This window comes from Muntiacus reevesi, chromosome 5 (genome assembly GCF_963930625.1).
Source record: "Muntiacus reevesi chromosome 5, mMunRee1.1, whole genome shotgun sequence".
NCBI classification, from domain to species: Eukaryota; Metazoa; Chordata; class Mammalia; order Artiodactyla; family Cervidae; genus Muntiacus; species Muntiacus reevesi.
In genome coordinates this window covers 117,331,320-117,352,516 of record NC_089253.1, presented here as the reverse complement: position 1 = coordinate 117,352,516, position 21,197 = coordinate 117,331,320, and the positions used below count along the sequence as shown (strand labels likewise).

The window sequence follows — 21,197 nt, the reverse complement described above, 5'->3', positions numbered from 1 at the left end:
AATGTTTTTGATGAAGTCCAATGTGTCCATTTTTCTTTAACGTTTCACATTTTATGTGCCCTAAGAAATCTTTGCCTACCCCATGGCTGCAAAGATTTCCTATGATTTCTGTAAGTTTTATAGTTTTGTAATTTTTATATACTTCAAGTTAATTTTTGTGTCTAGTGTGAATCAAAGGTTGAGGTTCACTTTTGAATATGAATAACAAGTTTTTAGCACCATTTGTAGAAAAGATTATTTCTCCATTGAAGTAGTCTTAGCACCTTCTCCAAAACTACAAGGATTCCTCAAGTTTCCCTCATACAGCCACACACACACTTCCCTCCCACTTTCCTTCCATGCCCTCTGACTTAACCAAAGCAACCACCAATCTGTTCTCCATTTTGACCATTTCATTGTTTCAAGAACGTTATATGAACGAAATTATAAAGTATATCACCTTCTGAGGTTGCTTTTGACTCTGCTGGTCTGTATTTACCCACACATAATGCTCTTCCCTCACCTGTGGGGATCTAAGTTTCATTGATATTAGTCACCTTGCATCTTAAGAATTTGCATTTCAGGTCTACTGGTGAAGGATTTTGCCAGCTTTGTTTCTCTGAAAAAGTTTTCATTTCATATTTGTCCCTGAAGGCTACAGTAAATGTATACAGAGGTCTAGGTTAACAGTTTATTTGTGGTTTAGGTTAGCAACTTATCTGGGCTTCCCTTGTGGCTCAGCTGGTAAAGAATCCACCTGCAATGCGGGAGACCTGGGTTTGACCGCTGGGATGAGAAGAGCTCCTGGAGAAGGGAAATGCTACCCACTGTAGTATTCTGGCCTGGAGAGTTCCATGGACTGTGTAGTCCAAGGGGTTGCAAAGAATCGGACACAACTGAGTGACTTTCACTTATATGGTGGTTGTTTTTGTTTCAGCATTTTAAAGATAACATTTCATTTTCTTCCATCTAAAAAAGTTTCTAACAAGAAGTATCTGGACATTGTTATCTTTATTCCCCTGTAAGTAATGCTTCATTACTTATATATAGTGTTTTTCTGTACTGTATATATATACTATGTATAGTATTTTTCTATCTGTTCTTAAAATTATCTATTTATAAACTGCTTTCAGTAATTTGACCGGTAATTCTTTTGATGTAACTTACTTTTGTGTTTATCCTGATTGTGATTTGCTGAACTGCTTGGATATGTGAACTTACAATTTTCATAAAACTTAGAAAGATTTTAGCCATTATTTTTTTTACTCTCCTCCCTTTCAGAGACTATAATTACATGCATATTTATAATAGCTCTTTTAATGGGCTTATCTGCTCATTATATCTTAACTGCCATTTTGAGCCTCTATTAACTGATCTTCTCTTAATTATGGACTTTTTTTTTCTCTAATGCATGTCTAATAATTTTGGACTGGGTACTGGAAATTGTGTCTTTTATGCTATTGAACGTTGGATTTTATTGTCTTTAACAAGTGCTGGGCTATGTTCTCTAAGGCAATTAATTTACTTGCACATCAGCTTGATCTTTTAAGTTTTATCAGAACCTTAATAAGCAGAGTTTGAGCTTCCCTGATGGCTCAGATGGTAAAAGAATCTGCCTGCAAAGCAGGAGACATGGATTTGATCCAGAAATGAATGGCAAACCACTCCAGTATTCTTGCCTGGAGAATTCCATGGACAGAGGAGCCTGGTGGGCTACAGTCTATGGGTCACAGAGTCAGACACGACAGTGATTAGCACACAAGCAGAGTTTACTCTAGGACTCATTTAATTCTATTATTAAGCCTTGACTCTCTGGGGTTTTGGATTGCCCTCAATCTTCATCAAGCAGCCTCCACTCTGGCTGATTAGAACTCACACTTCTACTAACCCTGTATTACCTCTAGGAATTATTCAACTTATAGGTACTTAGTCACTCTTTGCCTGCTTCACGTGGTTTCACCCTACAGTTAGTACTCAGAAGTAGACACAAGAGGACCTGTATGCAAATCCTGAGAATTTTCTACATAGCACATTCCAGCCACCTCAGCCTCTCCAAATTCTCATTTCTACCTCCTAAATTCAGTGATACCACCATGCTAAGCTTGAGTCTGTACTGTGGTCCAGAAAGTGCCTCCAGACAGAAAGCTAAACATTCCCACAGGGCTCACCTCACTTGTTTCCCTTCTCAGAGGGGACAGAAAACTGCACTGCCTGTTGTCTGGTATCTGAAAAGAGTTGTTATACAGACTCTGCTTGGTTGTTCTGGCTTTTCCAGTAGGAGAACAAGTCCAGTCCAGTTATTCCCTCACGTATGGAAGTAGAAGCAACTGATGCCATGAAATGACCTAGTGCAGTCCCTCCCTCCCACCCCACCCCAAACCATTTCTGGTGGTATTCAACACCCAAGACGTGATTCGGTTTGATGGTTTCCTCTGAACCCAGAACATTGTGGGCTCCCCCAGCATAAGAGTTGGGCTGAAAAAGCACAGGGTACTCTCCCAGCAAAGGTTTTCAGCTCCCTTTCCCCACTGTGAGCAATGTCATCCGAATGCCCTCCCCAAACCCCTACTTTAAATGTACTCACATCTCTGCTAACCGCTGCAGCCTCTATTAGTCAGCTAGCTTTTCCCCCAGTGTTCTTATCCTGGTCCCAGCATCATCACACCTCATTAGCGGCATGTCAGGTCTCCCATCTTAGGCCCGGTCTTTCTTAATATCCATTGTCAAGGTGAAGATCCCTGACAGAGGGGATGAGAACCGGCCCACTACAGAGTGAACCTTTCTGATATCACTGCGATATCAGATACGTTTAAAATATCGGTGATATTTATACATTCTTCCTACACCAGTTGCCTATTTCTCTCCCTTCTCAGCACCAACAGGCTTCATGGCTGTGAGATCCTTAGGCTTGAGGGTATATAAATCATCATCACTTCCACTCCTCCTCCTCCACACCATCCTTCCTTAGGATGACTAAAACTGCCTTTGCATGCTGGTACCAGCTCTGCCACTTATTAGCTGGGTAGCCCTAGGCTATTTACTTACTCCCTTTGAACTTGTGTTCATACTTTGGTATACAAATCATACATTTTGTATACTTTTACAGTTATTTTAAGGCTTAAGCAAGATAATCCATAGTAAAGTACCATACCTGGACCACAGCAAATGCTTAATAATGCCAGATGCGGTGGTGATGATTAAAGGTAGCTTTTCATCTGGTCTACATACCATCCCTCTGCCCAACCTATTACAATTACTCCTTAACTACTGGTTACACATGTTCAGAATCATTTCACGTCTACTCACATTTTCCAATTTATTTAAAAAAAGGAGTATATTCTTTTCTTCCCTTTTCTAGCTCTTCATAAACATGGCTTATCAACTCTGAGTTTCCTACCATCTCATTCTTAACTCCCTCTAATCCAGCTTTTATCCGCCAACACATTTTATCTCTTCTAAAAATCACCAGTGGCCTCTAGGCCATATTAAGTAGCCTTTAAAAATGCCTACTAGTCCATGGCCTTCCTACAGCTTTTGACAGAATTGCCCGTTCTCTTCTTTGTCTATAAGAACCACGAAATTGTCCTTTTCACTTCCTGCCTGAGGAAGACTGAATCACTGGTCTTACTCCTTTCTTCTGTGCAATATTATTACCCTCACTCCAGGAATGGCCTTATGGTAGGTGTAATAAACATGTGTACTCCTTGAGTTTGGACTTAACTATGTGACTTTATCTGAAAAATGAGATACGAGAAAGTTTACCACGAACTCAGGCTTGAAATGTGCTTGCATAGTTGGGATTTCCCTCTTGCACGCCTGCCTTGCGCCATGAGAGGAACATGCCACTGATTCAAAGGCATAAAAAGAAAAGAGAAGACAAAGGTAACACAGGAAGTGGTTAAGGAGAAATTACTCCTGATACAGCTGACAGTAAATAATCACAGAGACTAGTGATCATAAAAGATATAAACCAAAGAATTTAAAAATTCAGACAGACCAACAACCCCAAATAACACTGAGAAGGTAGTAAGAAATTTAGATAAAATACTAGTAAATACAGTTCAGATAAGCAGAATTGATAGCCTCCGATTTATTTTTTAAAGCTTCCAAGTGATTCTAATACACAACCAGGTTTAAGAGTTACTCATCTAACCCACTTGGGATGGTTTTGTTTCCCTCGGCATGTAACATAATTATACCCAATGAGGCACAGAAGAGTCTGCTGAGGGCGGAGGTGGAAGTTTTGGGGAATGTTTCCTTACTTTTAAAAGCCAAAGGGAGAAAGTTGTTTTCTACTTCTGCTAAGCACTGCAGTAGGTGCATGTGAACCTTGGAACTCTGGCCAAGGGTAACGCCAACGTGGAAGACGCCAGAGAAGAAAGATGGAGGGAACCTGATACTGCTGTTGAGCCACTGGATTAAACAATGTGCAGAAGCTCTATGTTACGGCATCTTATAGTGTGAGAGAACAAATTTTCCCAATGTTTAAGCCAATAGGAGTCAGAAATTTCTGTCTATAGCTGAAAGCATTCTAACTGATGACCAAGTAGGACTGTTCATAGAAATGTAAGAATTGGCTATTAGAAAACCTAGCAAACATGCCATACTGTCATCTCTATGTATTATATATTCCAAAGGTCCTATGGAAACATGAACAAGGATATTCATCACAGCACTGCTTATCGTACCAAACCATGGGAAGTAACCTAAGTCCATCATTAGGGGAATGGATAAGTAAAATGAAGTTTTTTTAACACTGAATTCTCTGCATAGCCACACCAGAAGTAATATAATAGATTTCTATCATATTACTAGAGGCAATTAATTTTAAAATTATGTCTATGCATATGTAGATCAGTCCTGGGTGTTCATTGGCAGGACGGATGCTGAAGCTGAAACTCCAATACTCTGGCCACCTGATGTGAAGAGCTGACTCATTGGAAAAGACCCTGATGCTGGGAAAGACTGACAGCAGGAGGAGAAGGGGACGACAGAGGATAAGATGGTTGGATGGCATCACCGACTCAATGGACATGGGTTTGGGTGGACTCTGGGAGTTGGTGATGGACAGGGAAGCCTGGCATGCTGCAGTTCATGGGGTCGCAAAGAGTTGGACATGACTGAGTGACTGAACTGAACTGATGTGTAGTAGTATAGATATAATAATGCTAAAGACCACAGCATTGAATGAAACAAAAAAACCATGATGATAGCACAATAACTTTCATTTGAATTAAACACAAACACCCAACATACAATACCTGCTGTTTCTCAAGGACAGACGTAACTCTAGATATACAAATAGAAGGTAAAATGGGAGTTACAGTGAAAAGAATAATAATAGTTAAAAAAAAAAAAGAAGAAGGACCTTGACAGATCAAGGCTGGGAGCATCCCATACTTTGGGGAGTATAAGTAACTCAGTTTTCTCTACCTGAGATAAAGGGAAGAAGAGAGCAGGAGAGGGAAGTGGGGGGAAGAAGGGAATGAAAGAAAAAAGGAGAATAAATACCTGTAAATGTAATTCACATTAATAGACTGAAATAAAACACAGATGCTCCCCAAGAGATACAGAAGCAGCTTTCAATAAAACTTACCATGAATTATTCTTAAGAAGACAAGATTAGAAAAGCACTGTTTTAACCTGAAAAGGGCATCTATCCAAAACCTAGAGTCAACATTATTCCTAACAGTAGAACCTTAAAAGCTTTGCTTTTAAAGTCAACAAAAGAAGAAAGGCTAAAATGGCTGCTACTGTTGACTATTATATGGAATGTGCCCCCAAATTTAATAAGAACAAAGAGTGATGACGATTACAGCATGAATTAAGATATATATATACTTATCTACATAGAAAACACAAGAAAATCACCAGGAAACACTAGAAATAATAGAAGGGTGCTAGATATAAAATCTACATGCAAAAATAAATAGCATTATTTTGAGAAACAATATCAATTAGAAATTTTAATAAGTAAAAAACAGAACATTCATGATAGAAATAAACAGTGTAAAATATCTAGGAATAAACCTAATGAGAATGTGTAGAATATTTATGGAGAAAATGATAACATCTATATAAGAAATTTTATATTTAATGTAAGATTTTTAATATATTAATTTATCAATACATATTAATAAATTAATGTATAGTATATTAATATATTTAATATAATAATTTATGTCTAAATTCTTGAACAAATGGAGAAAGAAGACATTATGGTAAGACTCAATGTTATTAAAAAATTAAGCAAACTCCTAAGAGTTTTTAGGGCACTGTAACTAATTTTAAAATTTCAATACAAGAATAACAGTACATGAATAATTAAGATAATTTTTTAAAGAACGGCAAAGAAGAAAACTGGTCAAAATACATTGAACATCTGCATTAAAGTAGATGCTTATGCCATGATACACAAGTAAATTGGTAGATCAGATTAAACAACCCTGGGCACAATTCTCTTTGACATCTCAAATTTAACAAATACAAAACCAAACCCCTCATCTATCCCTCCCTGCCCCTAATCCTAAACCCATTCTTCCCCATCTCCCCCTTTTCCACTGACAAACACTCTTTGAGAGGAGGAAAAGTGGTTTCACCCATTTCCCTAAGATTCAATTCTTCGCTCCTCCATAGACAGGGACGCACCAAGACTTATTCCCTGAAATCGTACTAAAATAGCCTGGAGTAAATAGGCCTATGGGAAAAACTGAAATTGCTTCCTTGCCCTTCTCCCTACAATGACAGAGGTCCCTTGAGTCCCCATCTCTATGGGGCCTTTGATTTTATGGGCTTCTCTTGAGAGGCAAGAAAATGCAGCAGCATTTAACATCCACAAACAAAAGAAGTCAGCGCCATCCCTGTTTTTTCAAGGAGCACTAAAGCACCAAGGAACACAAACTACTGGCTCTGTGGGGCAGCGAAGGACATCCAGTTTCCTCACGGAATCCCTTGGAGCCCTTCGGGTAACTTAGCACCACTATGCCCCTCTAAGTGCTGGTCAAACACAGGCTCTGCCTCCAGCAGATCCCAGTAAATACCAACTCAAAGTGCGTTAAGTGCACAGGCTTGCCCTCTCCACCCCGCCCTCCCCAGCACTTAACCTTAGCTCTCAGCTAGAGTTAACCAGTTCTCAAATAATTTGGTGATTCGCCTTTCTCCAGGGAAATTATAAGTCAATTTAGGGTGCAGCTTTCCCCCAGACTGAAAAAAATAAATAAATAAAATGGCTAATACCACCAAGCCTGACTTCCACAGCTCACCAGGCAGAATAAATGACTTGCTTGCAGGATTTGCTTTATTTGCTACTAGAGGCAGAAAGATGCTTTTTAGAATTTCAGCTGTGCCATTCCTAATTAAAGGTGTAATTGATCTGCTCATTTCTGTGAAAAAAGGAGAGAGAAGGAAGCAAGCACAGGTGCATAGCAGGAGGAAAAAGACGGGGCTGCAGAATCTGAAGCCGGGCACTGTGTATAGAGACACAGAACGTCTCATCTGTTCCTAAATCAAAGGTAAAAAGAGGCTCTGAAGCCCAGCTCCCTTGGGGCTGTGGATGAAACTGCAACCTCAGGAAGTGAACAGGCTGTCAAAATCTTTAGCCAGCAGGATGCAAGATGTCCGATTTTCCACACCTGCATCAACATCCACCAGCTTCACTGGTGACAGTTAACTGACAGTGACAGCACCCCATCAACACCCAAAAGAAGTTTCTCCCCCAATCTCTGCCCATTTTCCCACTGCACTATTGCATACAAGTTATTTATTTCTTCTGCAAATAAACAAACAACTTCTACGTACCTATTGCTATACTGCCTTCTGAGAAACATAGACAAAATATCAGACTTCCCCAATAGCTCAAGTGATAAAGAATCTGCCTGGCAATGTAGGAGATGTGGATTCAATCCCTGGGTCGGGAAGCTCCCCTGGAGGAGGAAATGGCAACCCATTCCAGTATTCTTACCTAGGAAATTCCAAGGACAGAGGAGCCTGGGGGCTACAGTCCGTGGTGTCGCAATGAGTTGGACATGACTGAGCATGCAAGCATATTCTAGCTGATTCAAGTATTATTTAGTTCCAGGTATATAACAGAGTGGGCTTTCCTGGTAGCTCAGCTGGTAAAGAATCTGCCTGCAATGCAGGAGACCCCGTGGGGTTCGATTCCTGGGTTGGGAAGATCCCCTAGAGAAGGAAAAAGCTACCCATTTCAGTATTCTTGGGTTTCCCTGGTGGCTCAGATGGTAAAGAATCTGCCTGTAATGTGAGAGACCTGTGTTCGATCCCAGGGTTGGGAAGATCCCCTGGAGGAGGGCGTGGCAACCCACTCCAGTATTCTTGCCTAGAGGATCCCCACGGACAGAGGAGCCTGGTGGGCTCTAGTCCACGGGTCACAAAGGCTCGGCCAGGACTGAGTGCCTGAGCGCAGCACACACACAGCAGTGATTCTTCAATATTTTTATAGATTATCCACATAAAGTTATTACAAGCAGTGTATACACTATACAAAATACTCCTGTTGCTTATCTATTTTATTCACAGTAGTTTGTACCTCTTAATCTAATACCCCTATCTTGCCTCTCCCCGCTTTCTTCTCCCCGCTGGTAACCAGTATTTTGTTATGTATATCTGTGAGTCTATTTTAAATACATTCATTTATTTTTCAGACTCCACATATGAGGGATAACTTACAGTATTCATCTTTCTCTGTGTGACTTATTTCACTTAGCATAATATTCTATAGGTTCACCCATAGGAACCTAATGTTGCAAATACAACATTTCATTTTTTAGGGCTCAATAATATTCCACTGAATACACCACAACTTCTTTATCCATTCATCTGTTGAGAGATGTTGGCAACTGTAAATAATGCTGCTGTTAACACTGGAATGCATGTATCATTTTAATTTTTTTTTTCTTTTTTCTTTTTTTTAATTTTTCAGTGGGTTTTGTCATACATTGATGTGAATCAGCCATAGAGTTACACGAATTCCCCATCCCGGTCTCCCATCCCACCTCCCTCTCCACCCGATTGCATGTATCATTTTAAAATAACAATAATGTTTTCATTTTCCTCAGATAAATATTTAAGAGTAGAACTGTTGGATCATATAGTACTTCTATCACTAGTTTTTTTTAGGAACTTCCATATATTTTTCCATAGTGACTATACCAATTTCCAATCCAACCAACAACGTAAAAGGATTCCCCTTCTCCACATCCTTGCCAACATTTGTTATTTGTGGTCTTTTGACGATAGCCATTCTGACTCTCTTTTCAGGTGCCTGTGGGCCATCCATGTGTCTTCTTTGGAAAAATGTCTATTTGGGTCTTCTGAACGTTTTTAATCAAGTTTTTTATTTGGTATTTAATTTTATGAGACGTTTATGTACTCTGGATATTAACCTCTTATTGATCATATCATTTGTGAATATTTTCTCTCAATCTGTATACTGTCTTTCATTTTGTTGATGGTTTCCTTGGCTGCACAAAAGCTTTTAAGTTTAATTAGGTCTTATTTGGGTTTTTTATTGTTTCTCTTTGTTTTTTGCTTTTATTTTATTTTCCTTAGGAGACAGATAAAAAAAAAAAACTGTTACAATTTACATTAAAGAGCAGTATGCCTATACTCTCTTCTGGGAGGTTCATGATTTCTGATCTTATACTTAGGTCTTTTATTTTCTTCTTGTATTGATTCCTTTATCATAATATAATGCTCTTCTCTTTTTGTTTTGTTATAGGTTTTGTTTAAAAGTTAATTTTGTTCTATATGAGATTACTACCCCAATTACTTATCATTTCTGTTTGCATGAAACATCTTTTTCCATCCCTTCACTTTTAGTCTGTGTGTGTCTAGCTCCAAAATAGGTCTCTCACAAGCAGTAAATAGATGAGTCCCACTTTTTTACCCAACCAGTCACCTAGCATCTTTTGACTGGAGCGTTCAGTCCACTGACATTCAAAGTGTTGACTGAGCTCTCCCCTCGGCCACGGCCACCCCTGCCCTGGTTTGGAGCTGGGTGCAGAGCAGGCTGGGTGCCCGATATGTGGCTAGAACTACTCACTCCACGTAACCTTTTCTCTGAGTCCCCTCCCGGGGCAGCGGTCCCAACATAATCCCATCTCTTCCCTTCCTATCTGAGTCTGTGGGTCTTTTCTATAGTCTTGGCTGTCCAGGAATGCCTCTGTCAGCTTCCAGTTAATTTCCAGGGAGAATTTTGCCACATATAGATATGTTTCCAATGTGTTCATGGGGGAAGGTGAGACCCACATTCTCCTACTCTGCCATCCTGACCTCCTCCCTCCAGTTAACTACTTCATCCTGTTTCTCCAGCAGGATGGCAGGGACCTCGTCTACCTTGCTCATCACTGTATTCCAGGTAGGAGACTGCCTGGAAGACAGGTGGTACCAAATGAATAAGTGAATGCATAGTCCGTTTCCTCCTGTCATTGACAATATAAGTCAAACATACTAATATAACCGAAAATTACTTAAATGCATAAATATTGAAGTCACTTAGTTCTGATTCTGAATTATAAATTTGGTACATGAATTCAATATTGTACTCAGTTATTTCTGTATGTTGGCATCTTTGGACATTATAGAATCTCCAGATATACACTGTTGGTGGAAATGCAAACTAGTACAGCCACTATGGAGAACAGTGTAGAGATTCCTTAAAAAACTGGAAATAGAACTGCCATATGACCCAGCAATCCCACTCCTGGGCATACACACCAAGGAAACCAGATCTGAAAGAGACACATGTACCCCAATGTTCATCACAGCACTGTTTATAATAGCCAGGACATGGAAGCAACCTAGATGCCCATCAGCAGACGGATGGATAAGAAAGCTGTGGTACATATACACCATGAAATATTACTCAGCCATTAAAAAGAATACATTTGAATCAGTTCTAATGAGATGGATAAAACTGGAGCCTATTATACAGAGTGAAGTAAGCCAGAAAGATAAACACCAATACAGTATACTAACACATATATATGGAATTTAGAAAGATGGTAACGATAACCCTATATGCAAGACAGAAAAAGAGACACAGATGTATAGAACAGATTTTTGGACTCTATGGGAGAAGGTGAGGGTGGGATGATCTGAGAGAACAGCATCGAAACATGTATATTATCAAGTGTGAAACAGATCGCCAGTCCAAGTTGGATGCATGAGACAAGTGCTCGGGGCTGGTGCACTGGGATGACTCAGAGGGATGGGATGGGGAGGGAGGTGGGTGGGGGGTTCAGGATGGGGAAACACATGTAAATCCATGGCTGATTCATGTCAATGTATGGCAAAAACCACTACAATATTGTAAAGTAATTAGCCTCCAACTAAAATAAATGGGAAAAAAAATCTCTAGATAAAAGAACTCCTTTAGATGATTTTATTTAAAAAAAATAAAAAATAAAAAAGCAGTGCCCCAAAGGGTGGTTTTCCTTGCCATGTAATCATGGATGCACATTATCAAGCAAGTAAGGGATCTTCTAGCAAAACAGTAATGGGGCAAAGCCCATTCTTATGTGAATATGAAAGAAAGAAGTCAAATTCTAGTGAGGAAGACCTCAGGATAGATTCAGAGAGTTAGTTCTGGAAGGAATCATCTGATGCCACCACCCAAGAATACACCTGACCTAATTCCTCAGACTGCAAGATCAAACTCATCCTCAAAATTCCTGAGTGATGAGACCTGGGCTTGCAGAGCCTGGACAGCCTCACATGGTAAACCCAGTGGCCTCTCCATTCCTCCAAAGTATGAAGCAAGGTTAGCAGGGGAACCTGTTGTCTCCTTTGCTACATCAGAGATGCTTTCGGCGTACTCGTGAGCAGGGAAGATGGGGAAGAAAACACAAACATAAGGAGGAGGAGGAGGAGGACGGGAAATCAGTCCCATTTCAGGCTGCATGTACTTGCTGGAGAAATGCTGAGGTGTTTCTCTTTGTTTGGAAGGAAGAAATCGATGCTTGTATCTAAACTCGAGCCTAATTAGAAGCCACAACGGGCAGAATCTCTAAAGCTTTTCAGCCCTGCAAAGAAAAACCATCACCACATTATCACTCTGCAAAATGGAGTCATTAATACCCAGTAAAACACAGAAACTGTGAAAAAGACTGTGAGGCACGCAGCCACCAACATTTAGCAGGAATGAGTAATAAACCCAGGTAGCAGTGGTGGAGGGTTAAAATGAGTAAATTCTGCCCTTAAAAAACAGAGTCACCTAATTTCCTCCCTAAATTACAAATCCAATAGACCAGAAACAAGTGCTAGGTATGAAGTAGAGGGGGAAGGAACATTTAGAAAAACTTTGAATCAGAGTCTAGGCCTTTACAGAGAAATGAATGTAAATTAATTCAGTCATAGGTGGTAAGTTCAGCGTTTTAGAGCAGTGAATGTGTGCTAATGAAGAAAAAAGATGCCATCAGGGATTTGCTTCTTTGCTTTGTATAGAGAAAAGCTCTGTTTTCCTGGCTGATATTGTGGGAGGCTAACCAAGTCAGCCTGTCTCCTGCATGTTGGCACTTGACCACCAGAGAGACCAGACCAGATCTAAGAATGAAGGAGTTTCTCTACAAACCCACTTGTGACCTTAGAACACCACAGTGTTCTAAGTGTTCCTACCAGTCTTTGGCTTTCCTCGTGGATACGGTGGGGATCCACGGTGGCTCAGATGGTCAAGATCTGCCTGCAACGCAGGAGACCCGGGTTCAATCCCTGGGTCAGGAAGATTCCCTGTAGAAGGGAATGGTCACCTACTTCAAGTATTCGTGGGCTTCCCTTGTGGCTCAGCTGGTAAAGAATCTACCTGGAATGCGGGAGACCTAGGTTTGATCCCTGGGTTGGGAAGATCCCCTGAATAAGATCCCACTCCAGTATTCTGGCCTGGAGAATTCCATGGACTGTATAATCCATGGGGTCGCAAAGAGCTGGACATGACTGAGTGACTTTCACTTTCACCAGGATTCTTGCCTGGAGAATTCCATGAACAGAGGGGCCTGGTAGGCTACTGTCTGTGGGGTCACAAAGAATCGGATAAAACTGAGATACTGACTGAGTGACCAACAAACTAATGGATGAGGTACAATGAATCCTGTGATGAATGGCACTAGGATTCTAGAATCAGAAGGCAGGATTGAACCCAGAGCCCATCCCTTACTAGCTGCGCAACCTTGAGCAAGCTGCTTAATCTCTTTTCATTCCAGCCAGCCTGTCTTCAAAGTGCACATAAATTACATTGCATACTTTATGGTGTCATTGAGAGTATTAAAGGCAGCCATGAGAAAGCATTATAGTGTATAAAGAAAGAGCTGTAAAAATTCATAGGCTTATGATAATTCTGTCTTGGCCATCCCAGTTTCATCAATTCCAAGTAAATCTGGTAGAATTTGGACAAATTCAGAAATAGGAAACAGGATCTAGTACAGTACCTAAAATAAAGAAATGCAGGAGACCTTTATGGCACTGATGAATGATCACTGGACAACGTTCAAAGGCTTAAACATTTTCATCCCAGCCCAGGCTCTGGACAATGATCCATCAGCCTCTTCAGTTCTGCAACCACTAACAGCTCTAAGCTGTGCCCTTGGATGCCTACATCACATCGAGGGAGGGTTATGGACAGGAAAAAACAACAGCTGGGCAGCCACAAAGAGGACAGAGAAACTGCTGCACTCACAAGCACATGCACACGCTGCGCCAGGGCCATTACCCTTTGCAAAGAAGGACACCTTGCTCTAAAGCCAGGTAAGGACCATACCTGGCCATCTTCAGCTCCGACAGCATCAAGTCCAACAATATGGTACCTACGGCAAAGGCAAAACTTCTCTTACTTGGCCCCAGACTGTTACTCAAATCTCTGAAGGGCAATTTCTCAGTTTAATTAAGTATCCAAAGCCAACCTTATTTCCTTTTTGCCTTCAGGAGGCACGACTGAACACAGACCAAGACTGAAATCAAGGATAAATGCTCATCATTGGCCCCTGTCCCCTTCTCACACGTGATCATTCCCTGATGCCTGGGACTCATTGGCAAACCAGACTCACTGCTTCTGCAAATGCAGCTCCCTCTGGCTTCCCTGATGGCTCAGTCAGTAAACAAATCTGCCTGCAGTGCAGGAGACCTGAGTTAGATCCCTGGGTCAGGAAGATCCCCTGGAGAAGGAAATGGCAACCTACTCTAGTATTCTTGCCTGGAAAAATCCCACAGACACAGGAGTCTAGCAGGCTACAGTCACAAGACTAGACACAAGAGTCTGACATGACTGAGGGACTAAATCACCACGCACCTGCCAGGTACAGACTTTCTCCACTTTCTGCCTCTTCAGGCCCAGAGGCAATCATTTCCAGTGCTCTTCATCCCTTTATGTAGACCCGTATTTCCACCCAGTAGCATTTTCCTTTTTTTTTTTTTTTTTTTTTGGTCTGAAGGGCTTCTGTTTACACTTTTTATAGTGCTGGTCTATAGGTAATGATTTTCTTTCAGATTTTATACATCTTAAATGTCTTCATTGCACCTTTATTTTTGAAAGCCACTTTTGCCGGATACAGAATTCTAGGCTGGCAGGACTTGATTCCTTCCTTTCTCCTTCCTGACCCTCCTTTTTACTCCTTTATAGTAGTGTTGGCTATATGCCTCTCTATTGTCTACTTGTACTGTTTCCAGTGAGAAATCTGATCTTCATTCCTTGATATGCCATGTGTTTTGCTCTATGGTTGAATTTGAGTTTCCTTTATAACTGATTTTGAGCAATTTGTGCCTTGGTATAGGTCATTACCCCTCATATTTCTGATACTTGGAAATTCTTGGGCTCTTGGATCTGTGAATTCACAGTTTCCAAGTTTGGAAATTTTTAAGCCATTATTTCTTCAAATATTGCCTCTGTCCCTTCCTTTCAAGGACTCCAATTATGTGCATATTAATCCCTTGAAGTTGTGCCATAGCTCACTGCTGTTTTGTTCATTTTTTCAAGCTCTGAATGGAATAGCTTTTGTTGCCATGTCTTAAAGTTCATTAATCTTTTCTTCCATAGCTTCTAGGCTCTACTTGCTGTTAATCTGATCCACTGCATTTTTAAACCTCAGACATTGTACTTTTCAATTCTAGAAGGTTGATCCAAATAAAAAAAAGAAAATCTTCCATGTCTCAACTTTTGTAACTTATGTAATATAATTAGAATAGCTAATTTAGTGTCTTTGTCTACCAATTCTAACATCTGTATTAGTTCTGGGTCAAGTTTGATTAATTGATTTTTCTCCTCATCACTAATTTTATTTTCTTCCTTCTTTGCCCAATTTTTTTATTGAATATCAGGCTTTATGAAAAAGCAGGAGAATTCCAGAAAAACATCTACTTCTGCTTCATTGACTATGCTAAAGCCTTTCAATGTGTAGATCACAACAAACTGTAGAGAATTCTTCAAGAGGTGGGAATACGAGACCACCTTACCTACACCTCCTAAGAAACCTGTATGCAGGCCAAGAGGCAACAGTTAGAACCAGGCATGGAATAATGAACTGGTAACAAGATTGGGAAAGGAGCATGTCAAGACTGCATATTGTCACCCTGCTTATTTAACTTACATGCAGAGTTCTCTTCATTCAGTCCCTCAGTCATGTCCAACTCTTTGCAACCCCATGGACTGCAGCATGCAGGCCTCCCTGTCCATCACCAACTCCCGGAGTTTACTCAAACTCATGTCCATTGAGTCAATGAGGCTATCCAACCATCTCATCCTCTGTCGTCCCTTCTCCTCCCACCTTCAATCTTTCCCAGCATCAGGGTCTTTTCCAATGAGTCAGTTCTTTGCATCAGGTGGCCAAGGTATTTGAGTTTTAGCTTCGGCATCAGTCCTTCCAATGAATATTCAGGACTGATTTCCTTTAGGATGGACTGGTTGGATCTCCTTGCCGGCCAAGGGACTCTCAAGAGTCTTCTCCAACACCACAGTTCAAAAGCATCAATACTTTGGTGCTCAGCTTTCTTTATAGTCCAACTCTCACATCCATACATGACTACTGTAAAAACCATAGCTTTGACTAGGTGGACCTTTGTTGACAAAGTAATGTCTCTGCTTTTTAAAATGCTATCTAGATTGGTCATAACTTTCCTTCTAAGGAGCAAGCATCTTTTAATTTCATGGCTGCAGTCACCATCTGCAGTGATTTTGGAGCCCCCAAAAATAAAGTCTGTCACTGTTTCCACTGTCTCCCCATCTATTTGCCATGAAGTGATGGGACCAGATGCCATGATCTTAGTTTTCTGAATGTTGAGTTTTAAGCCAACTTTTTCACTCTCCGCTTTCACTTTCATCAAGAGGCTCTTTAGTTCTTCTTTACTTTCTGCCATAAGGGTGATGTCATCTGCATATGTGAGGTTACTAATATTTCTCCCAGCAATCTTGATTCCAGCTTGTGCTTCATCCAGTTCAGTATTTCTCATTATATACTCTGCATATAAGTTAAATAAGCAGGGTGACAATATAGAGCCTTGACATACTCCTTTCCCAATTTGGAACCAGTCTGTTGTTCCATGTCCAGTTCTAACTGTTGCTTCCTGACCTGCAAACAGATTTCTCAGGAGGCAAGTCAGGTGGTCTGGTATTCCCATCTCTTTAAGAATTTTCCACAGTTTGTTGTGATCCACACAGTCAAAGGCTTTGGCATAGTCAATAAAGCAGAAGTAGATGTTTTGACACCACCCTTATGGGAGAAAGGGAAGAGGAACTAAAGAGCCTCTTGAGAAAGGTGAAAGAAGAGAGTGAAAAACCTGGCATAAAACTCAACATTCAAAAAACAAAGATTATGGCATCCAGTCCCATCACTTCAGATGGGAAAAGAATGGAAACAGTGACAGACTTTCTTTTCTTGGGCTCAAAATCACTGCAGATGGTTAGTGCAGCCACAAAATTAAAAGACACTTGCCCCTTGGAAGAAAAGCTATGACAAACCTAGAGAGCACATTAAGAAGCAGAGACATTACTTTGCTGACAAAGGTTCATACAGTCAAAGTTTTGTTTTTTCCAGTAGTTATGTACGGATGTGAGAGTTGAACCATAAAGAAAGCTGAGTGCTGAAGAATTGATGCTTTTGAACTGTGGTGTTGGAGTAGACTCTTGAGAGCCCCATGGACTACAAGGAGATCAAGCCAGTCAATCTTAAAAGAAATCAAGCCTAAATGTTCATTGGAAGGATTGATGCTGAAGTCAAAGCTCCAATACTTTGGCTACCTGATGCAAAGAACTGACTCATTGGAAAAGACACTGATGCTGGGAAAGATTGAAGCCAGGAGGAGAAGAGGAGGATGAGAATGTTGGATGGCATCACGGACTCAATGGACATGAGTTTCAGCAAGCTCTGGGAGGTGGCCAAGGACAGGGAAGCCTATCCTTTCAAGCCTATCCTTGAAGACTGGTGTGCTGCAGTCTATGGGGTCGCAAAGAGTCGGACATGACTGAGCGACTGAATAACAAAACTTTATGAATTTGTGCTATTTGGATGCAGGACATTTTTGCATTCCTAGAAAATACTCGAGACTTTTTCTGGGACTTAGTTACAAGGAGACAGTTTGATTCTTACAGGTCTTGCTTTTGAGATTTGCTAGACTGGACCAGAGCAGTATTTAGTCTAAAGCTAATTATTCCTTATCACTGTGGAGAACCCTCCTGAGAACTCAACTCAATGCCTATGAGTTCAGTCTGCCTGACGGGAATAGTCACTACTCTCAGCCCTGTGTGAGCACCAAACACTATTTGCTTTATGTTTTTGGGCAGTCATTTCCCTAGTCTTGAGTCGCTACTTCATCGACATGCACTAATTACTGGTCTACTGAAGATTCGAGAGAGACACTGCGTATCTCCAGAGTTCTCTGTGCAGTCCTCTTCTGTTTGGTACCTATTCTGTGAGATCTCACTGCCTTGGTTTGCCCCAGACCCTCAGCTCCAACTCTCAGGCTCTGCCTCTACCTGGGTTTCCTCTGCCTGTACCCACAGCCCGGAAATTTCCCCCAAGGCTGTAAGCTGGGAGAATCACAGAGTTAACCCCGTTCATTTTTGGGTCTCAGGGATCACTGTCCTCCATAGCTTGATGCCCAGTGTCTTGAAAAGTATTGTTTTATAAGTTTTGCCTGGATTTTGCTTTTGTTTTATTTTGTTTTCAGGAAGGAAGGTCATTCCAGCCTGTTACTCAATCTTGGCCCAATCAATCACACTGTATAGTAACACTCGATTTATATGTCCATCATCCCACTGGACTCTGAGCTCCATAAAGATAGGGCCTGTGCTTTATTCATCTTCATATCATACCTTCACACATATTTAGCACAATAATTTGCCAAGGTTCATGCAGTGTCATAGATGTAGACTGCCTTTGCCATTGCTTTGACCACAATGCGGGCTGGCAAGGGTGATGCATAGGACACTTACAGCATCTCAGGATTGAAAGAAATTACAGGCTCTGTTTTATCCCTCTATGACACGGAGTCTTCTAATACATCCCTAACAAGGCATCGGAAACTGATATGATATTCAGGTAGGGAAGGAAGATGAGAGATAAGGTTCATATCTCATCTGCATGCAGGATGCAACAGAAGGCCTCTCTGGCTTATAATCATCTCCCCACACACTCATTACCAAAAGAGATCTGGCATCAAAGACACCATGACCACCAAACATAGGGAAGGGATAAAAGCTGAGAGCAGAAGACAGGGTATTGATGGTATCAGAGAAGAGTTATGGTCCAAACAAAAGAAATAGGCTCTTTGGAGGAGGTTGCTAAAAAGGAAGAGAGTAGGGGTTCCTCGTTGCTTGGCTTTATATTCCTCCCTGGTTCTCACACTGCTCTAACTTAGCAGGACTATCTCTGTGTTTTATTTCTCCAAGAGAGCCAAATCACACTCAGGCTCATGCATGCATGCACACACCCTTCCTAAACTTCATTGTGCAACTGAGATTAATATAGACAGATCACCAGACAAGAAATCCTGTGGTATTACTGCAGACAGCTACCAGATATCCAGGTAATATAGCATGTCAGCAACTGTTACTGGTTCTGCTTATCATGAGTAGGGTGTGTGAGAAGAAACTCAATGTGAGCTACGCAAGGAGCTTTTATACTAATGATCTCCGTGAGTCTGCCCCATTCCTGGACCTTAGTTAAGACAAGACCATGCTCCCTCATTTTACATACAGGAACAACAATCCAAAATGATTAAATGACACAGTCTACAAGTAGTTTCCCCAGTCCTTAATTCTAAGATCTTAGTCTCAACTACCCCCTATCATGGGACTTTGCCAGGGGCTTAGCAGGAAAAGAACCCACCTGCAATGCAGGAGACACAGGAGACTCAGATTTGATCCCTAGGTTGAGAAGATTCCTTAGAGGAGAGGCATGGCAACCCACTCCAGTATTCTTGCCTGGAGAATCCCATGGACAGAGGAACCCAGTGGGGTACAGTCCGTAGGGTCGCAAAGAGGAACAGCTGAGGTAGAAGAGCACGTACCCCCTGTCATAGGTAACTGATGAAATTGGTGTCATTAATGTATGGGATCTTTAAAAAATGTTACTTGACAAACTCCTGCCATCAAAATCAGAGGCCACAGAGAAAACCTAACCAGTAACCAGGCTGTTGGCAGTTGCCTTCAAATCCTTAAGCAGTTCAAGGGTAGAGTTGTGATAGACAAGTTCACAGATTTCCCCCTAAAAGACAAGATTTTTCTTCTTTCAATTTCCCTGTCTCCACCTTGGGTGGACTGGCTGAGGAGCAGAATTTGGTCAGCAAGAAGATAGAATAAGGGAAGAATAGAGTCTTGGGTCCTAGAACCTCAGCTAAATCTCTGAAGAACAGAGTTTATTTTATATGTGAACCAAAAATCTATGGATAAAAATGGACGCCTCTTCCAGAAAGCTCAGCTGAACCTGGCTAGCAACCTGATATGAAGACATTTCAGGTTCCTGCTTCCAGTACCTCAGACTCAAGTTCAGCTTTCTCTAGGAGAATTCATGCTAATCTGATACACAAAGAAAGAAGGTAAGAAGGAAGAATGGAATGGGATGACAAATCAGGGAAGTAGGGAGGAGGAAACAACGTGAACAAAAGAGGGAAGAGAAAGAAAAAGGAAGAAGACAGATTTTTCTTTCCTATTCCTATTACTCCATGGAGGGGGTTGTGGATAAACAGCACAACAGTAAAATCACATCTTTTTCTGGGTTCTTCTAACAAACAAGTAGTAGAATAGTATTCCCCTGAGTGCATGTTCCTGCAGTATTTTTAAACAAGCGGTATTTGGTTTTGGCAAACACAGCCGTGCTCATAACTAGTCCACACTTTTCAATGCAATGATCTTCAGGAAGAAGCATTCCATGGCCTCAGGGTTTGTACCATCACAATCAAATCAGAAATGAGCTCTGGCCAAGCCAGTACCATGATGACTAACACCTAGATGATTCAAAGGCAACCTGACCACAGAGATCAAGAGGACAGACAGGGGTTGGTCTTCAAGCCAGTGAAGGTCCAGTAAGAGAAAGAGGTCAGCAAGTTGTGCTTCCTTCAGCAGGAAAGAGAAGTGGAGTCCTCTCACCTGGCAGCAGAGGAAGCTAGGTGAACTGAACACAAAATTGGGCAGGCGAGAAGATGGTACAGTGTCTAGCTTAAAAATCTTTAGTGAAAGTGGCTCAGTCATGTCTGACTCTTTGCGACACCCTACGGACTGTAGCCCACCAGGCTCCTCTGACCGTGGAATTCTCCAGGCAAGAATACTGGAATGGGTAGCCATTTCTTTTCCAGAGGATCTTCCCCAACCAGGAATCAAAACCAGGTCTCCCACATTGCAGGCAGATTCTTTACCATCTGAGCCACCAGGGAAGCCTAAGAATCTTTAAACCCAAGACAAGTAATTACGCATTCTGCCTGGGTTGGTTATAATCTCATCAGGACACAGGAGACAAGGGGGATCCATTTTAGGAACTGCCTCCATCTTAAACACTCTCTGGCACCCTGCACGGGGAACCAAGGTTATCAATTGTTTTCTCCCAGACAAGTGATGATGGTCTCCATCCAGGACTCCTGCAGACTCCCATGGAATAGGAAATCAGAGAAGAACATGTCTATGATCCTCTAATGAGATAGGGTCATTTACTGAGCTATTAATTTGGATATTGCATTGCTCTGGTTTTCTCTTCCTTGCTCCAAGCAGGTATAGACTTTGCATGCAC

The 21,197-nt window shown here is 41.3% G+C and overlaps 1 protein-coding gene across 2 annotated transcripts in view; it reads right to left on the bottom strand.

Moving 5' to 3' along the window:
* Positions 1–21,197, bottom strand: part of KCNH1 (potassium voltage-gated channel subfamily H member 1) — a 407,890-nt gene that overhangs the window by 185,393 nt on the left and 201,300 nt on the right. The gene's annotated exons all lie outside the window — the stretch shown is intronic.